Source organism: Stylophora pistillata, chromosome 8, assembly GCF_964205215.1.
Source record: "Stylophora pistillata chromosome 8, jaStyPist1.2, whole genome shotgun sequence".
Classification (NCBI taxonomy): Eukaryota; Metazoa; Cnidaria; class Anthozoa; order Scleractinia; family Pocilloporidae; genus Stylophora; species Stylophora pistillata.
This window is the reverse complement of record NC_142526.1, coordinates 15,802,603-15,808,027: the sequence shown is the minus strand read 5'-3', so window position 1 is coordinate 15,808,027 and position 5,425 is coordinate 15,802,603. Positions and strand designations below refer to the sequence as shown.

At 38.2% G+C, this 5,425-nt stretch overlaps 1 pseudogene across 1 annotated transcript in view; it reads left to right on the top strand.

Moving 5' to 3' along the window:
- The first annotated feature begins 432 nt into the window (after nucleotides 1–432).
- The window catches only part of LOC148725192 (uncharacterized), a 5,803-nt pseudogene continuing 810 nt past the window's right edge, over nucleotides 433–5,425 (top strand). The window contains exons 1-6 of the transcript XR_015991096.1: nucleotides 433–592; nucleotides 920–1,036; nucleotides 1,825–1,931; nucleotides 2,570–2,637; nucleotides 2,758–2,897; nucleotides 3,485–5,425. The exon at nucleotides 3,485–5,425 is cut by the window's right edge and continues 810 nt beyond it. The product of XR_015991096.1 is annotated as an uncharacterized LOC148725192 (transcript). The remainder of the gene's footprint in view (nucleotides 593–919; nucleotides 1,037–1,824; nucleotides 1,932–2,569; nucleotides 2,638–2,757; nucleotides 2,898–3,484) is intronic.

The following is a 5,425-nucleotide window of genomic DNA, read 5'->3' as shown; positions in this document are numbered from 1 at the left end:
TCTATTTAAGGTGTTTTTGTCTTTAGAAAAACGTCATCATTGTTCGTTGTGTCCTCACAAAACTACATTAAACATTTAGTTTCCTCTCGTGAAAAAACAACATTTTCACCAAGAACATTTCCGATGTAAGACGTACCTGAGGAAGATATGGGGAATAAGAGAAATTGTTTGGTGAAATCAGTCTGAAAATTGCCAGAAAACTAAATTGATGGTAAAAAAGGAAAACGCAGCGCTTGGTTTGGTGAGACTTTTCTTTACGTGATTTGAAAGTTCTAATCTCTTTTTTTTGTAGAGAAGTAAAGAGAATTCTAATATATCGAGCGTTCTACCGGGCAACCTTTACCTTTCGATAGCGTTTAAGTTGCGATGAAAATCCTTTGAAAAATGGATTGCATACATAAGATTTGTTTTAAGAAAGAAGAGCAACACTAAATTCTGTTACAGGTGATATGGCTTGTCGCATTCATTGTCGTTTACCTGTCCTGCAACTCCGAGGAGCAACAAACGTTGACTGTGTTTCTATCTTCTTTGATTTACCTTACCAACACTTCCAACGCCTCCGTTTTCCATGGAAACATAAAAATTTCGGCAGGTGAGCATCACGTCATTCACCGTCGTCTCAATAGCGTTTTCCAGGCCCTTGGTCTTATACTCAGTGGTTTGAAACATTTAAATTTCATTAAATATTGTGAGAAAACATAATTCATCATCACAATTCAGTAATACGTGTTCTCGGCAAGTTAAAATATTTGTGCGGTACTTGTGTAAGTTCCTCGTATGTGAAAAAAAAACAAACCGTTTTAACTTGAAGCAAAAGCTAGGGTTGAGGAAACTGATGCTAAAAGAAAAGTCATAATCGATGAACTGAAGATGAAGAAATGCGAATTATTATTTTTATTATAACTATTTTTTTTCGCAGTGAACGCGACAGTGAATGCAAGTGTTAGTATTAATCCAAACCGATCCAGTGCGGCAGTAATGAACACGAGCGCTTCTATAATTAGTAAAATAACGAGAGCCACAAAGACCGAAAATAGTAAGTGTATGTTTTGCTGCCCACAGTTAAATGTAACAATGACAGTTGAAATGGCAAGTCGAGGCCGAAGATTGAATACTTCACCACAGCTGTGAACTGCCGTCTTAGTGGGTAGCATTCCACCAGTCAAACGTTTGTGCATATTTTTGTAAAAGTACACTAACAACTGCTCTGTCGAGTGAGACAGTGTGATTCCGAGGGAGGAAAAAGTAATACTGTTTCCAGGGGTATTATGCAGTCGTTAGATCATATTTTCAATAGCTAAATGAAAAGATCAGAGGACAATATAGAAACAAATCAAACATAGAATGACAAGTTCACATACAAGCGCCATGAATAGCGGAAACACTACAATGCTAGGAGTGTCAAGTCACCTTGACGCCTTAGTGAGTCACCAAGAAGTTCCGTTTTTTCTCGAGGAACACCAATATATTGCCTTTAAGTGGCTGAGCACAGCGAACTCCTTACTGCAATGTTAAGATCTTTGACTTTGTGACATGTGAAATGGTCGCTTTGACCAGCAAGCGATTTACGTTTATACATTGACATGAATTGAACAATTCTGATGAGTTCATGGAGATTCATAGATGTCTTGTTTGTTGGTGGCACTCAGAAAGGCTGTGTTTGTTCTAAATAAAATCTCTTATCAGAAATGTAATGTGCTGAAAAATCAACTTTGTTACTGCCATAGAAGCAACGAATTAGTTAACAGGTGAGGGTAACTTTGTTCAGTGTTATCTCACACAAGGAAGACTCATTAGCTCATGATTTCGCTTCCCTTTTGGAAGATACATACTTCGTGGAGTTCAAAACAGGAGCGTTGAAATGGAGTCCCGATCTTACCAATGAATATCACAATACCTTCATCAACAGTGCCAATGGAATTGTTAAGACGGTAAGTAAAAGTTTAACCAGTAACAAAACAAGTATATTTTTTGGAAGATTAATCTTCTCTCATAAGCATACTAAAGGTGTGTCCGTCTTCAATGAAACTTGAAACGTTACTAATTTGTACAACTTAAGTGCAGGACCTTCAAAACAGCTCCTGAATTATACATGCGTATTTCTTAGGTTTTTATCCATCTTAGATTTTATTATAACCGTACATTTTTAAATTTTATTTCTTTGGAAGTTTATTTACATAAGGTTAACCTCTTAAACTTCCTTTTTAGGGTGTTATTTGTGTTGTTTATTCTTTGATACCTTAAATAAAGAATGTATGTAAAATGTATAATGTATAATGCACCTTCACCTTCGATGTTTTTGAAAAATCTGGCAACGGTGTGCGATCACTGTTTGTGCTCGTGCTTCCTTCGTATCCTAGCCTCGCTGCTCTGAAAAGCTGGCTTTAAATCTAGATCTGCAATGATAAGCCATAACTTCTGCCTAAAGACTCTGACGTCTTTTCATTGACGCAAGTGTTATATTTAATTTCAAGAAAAGCTCAAGCATAAGATTTTACAAATTGAATATTTATACTAAGGTTCATGAGGACATATTTCGCTTACGCACCTGACATCTTTTCTGTCACAGATTGACAGCATATATAAGAATGCAAACATGTCGTCCAGTTTCGATGGCAGCCGAGTTATTGGTTTTAGGTATGTAACTCACTAGTTTCATGTTGTATCGCTAGTATGATGATCATGGGTGCACTTTCTTCATGCGCCTTTTAATGCTTCTGTGAAATTGTTAAAAAAAAAAACATTTTCATTTAACAGCGAAGGCGGGTATGTATCTCTAAAGCTGCAGTTCAATCGAGGTAACATTACCAACCTTGATGTCATCATTCAGTTCTTATGAGAAGGAGGAGGAGGAAACTTGTTGACAGACAAAGTTTATCTTAAGCTTGGAAAAGTTGGTGAGAGAATTGACTCAGTAACTAGTGCTAAAATAATGTTAGCAGAAAATCAAGAATGAAAAAATTCAGTCGTTCAACCCCTACCTATCTTCCAAAGACCTCATATTCACCAGTTGGATTATTTTCACGTTCATTGCTTTGACTGCCCCAGACCAGGCAATCCACAACAATAAATAACTTTTACCCGCCGCGACAACAAGGGGCACTACTAGCTGCTATTTATTATTCAGTTCAACAAAACAGTTACATGCAGCCGGCAAATTGTGAACATTTTAGAATTAACAATTATTCCACGAGCGCCCGTTGGATATGAGATGATAGATAGCCAACGAGGCACGTAGCGCCTCGTTGGCTATCTATCAACAACAACAACAGTTTCTTAGACTTTCTGGAGTTTTAAAGCGGTAAATATTCCAGTTTACTTTCTTAAGTATAGATTTTAGAAGTTATTCGTCTGTGATTTAATTACACGTTTGGTGTGATTGGGTCGGACGATCAAGTTTCTTTTTTGGAAGCTATGAAGAAACTTATTTATTTATTTATTTCAGTTGGTTATGTTTATATAATGTGCTTTGTCCAATCTATAGCCGACTGCATTGTATCCTATGTGGACACTTCATTATGTGACTGCTTTTCCATGAGTTACAAGCGTCGAATGACATGTCATCAGCCAGAGATACATGGTGGTGAGGACTGCCCTGAGCAATGCTATACGGGCCACCTGATCGCCGGCTACAAGTCATGTACTTGGGACGATTTAGACCAGTTTAAGTGTGCTCCAAGTAAAACAAAGGCCACTTATATTATTATCTCATTCGTATTTACCGCCTTACTCGATAACTTTTGCCAACTTATATAATCGACTTGGAAAATAGTGATAAGTCAGATGAATGATTTTGACGTCATAGCTTGGAAAAAAAAACTGAAGAGGAAAGGCTGCCGGCACTCATTCTTTTACATATGTAATGGGCCAAAGGGACGTTAATCGAGTGTTGTAAATTGCTCTAAAAAGGCATTTCGGGGCGATTATTTTTTGTCTGAATGATTTAGAATGAAAATGACCGTAAAAGTTCACAGACGCAAAAATCCGCGTATAGCATTTACTACACAAGTTTCATTTTGTCTGTGAACATGGTTTCAGTTTCCCGATGATGGCGAGACTGACCCTCTAGAACTGGTATTTCAAACATTATTGGTTTGCTTTGGTTTGCTTACCATCGACGTCGTTGAGAAACAACCGACGTTCGCATCACGACCTCTTGTCAAAAAGACAGCGGCACAAATGAGTGAAATGTCGGCTGCGAACAATACCAGTAATAAAAATTTGCTGATCGTCCGTCAAGGGTCGACGAAGACTATCCAGTCGCTTCACAGCTTCCCTGGTCCTGTTGGCCTCATGAACAGCTACACTCTTTTAGAGCACCAGATGTCACTTGCTTTTGTCGCAAGCTGTGGACTCCCACCTGTCAAGATTGAAGTCAAAGGCTTTCAAAGATTCTTTCAGAGTGTCCTTGCAGCGTTCCTCTCGACCTCCCTTGAAGCGCTTGGCCTACAGTAGCTCGCCATAGAACTTATAGTAATGCACTAAATAGTGCTACAATCCAGCTCCTCGGTAGCTTTTAAAACAGCCTCTTATGCTCAATTCTTAAGACAGCAAGTCAAACAGTGGGCCCCAGTGAAACATGAACTGATGAGGTATCTTCAGGTTGAAGGAAAACTTTTAAAAAGATCCAGAATCCTGTGCAGTGGATCATGACAGGACAGAAAATGCGTGCACTATAAGTACCTCTCGTTGTCCCATACAAAGCCTTAGAAAAGTTTTCTAAGGCTTTGTATGGGACAACGGGAGGCACTTACAGTGCACGCGTCTTCCGTCCTGTCATGTGCAGAGCATGAACATGCAAAGGATGTTGAAAGAATAGCTTGATTGTTACGAGACCGTGAAAAAGCTATGACACATCAGTAGAACAAATTGCAGTCATCAAACAATTAATGGAACCGTACATCGCTTATGACTCCAAGAATCACTATGGGTCAGCTATGTTACAGATTGTTACAAACCTGAACTTCAGGTAGTAGCGTTGGAGTTGTGGAGCTTGAGGAGGATAAATCTTTATCTGAATATTGTCAGGATACCGGTGAGATTTAAGAGCAGTTATTGGACTCAGTAGGTTACAAAGAGGGACGAGGAGGGATAGACTTGGTGTAGTATATTTGTTTATTTCTTATTATTTCTACTATATATTTCTGACTTCTATCACTGTTCAACTAACTTAAACTGCAGCTCTATCTATCTATTCAAAAACGAGATTAAAGATACTCTTAATTGACGGGTATTAATATGTTCAATATTGACGGGTATTAATATGTTGTGCGTTCTTGGGTATGTTTAACTGTGCGTCAGACGTAGTCATTTGATTGTATCTATAATATTTAAGAACTAGGAATATCCTATTCTGACAAGCCCTTGTAACCTGCACCCTTATTTCCTTAGATTAGTCCTATATTTAACTTTTTACGTTGTTAGT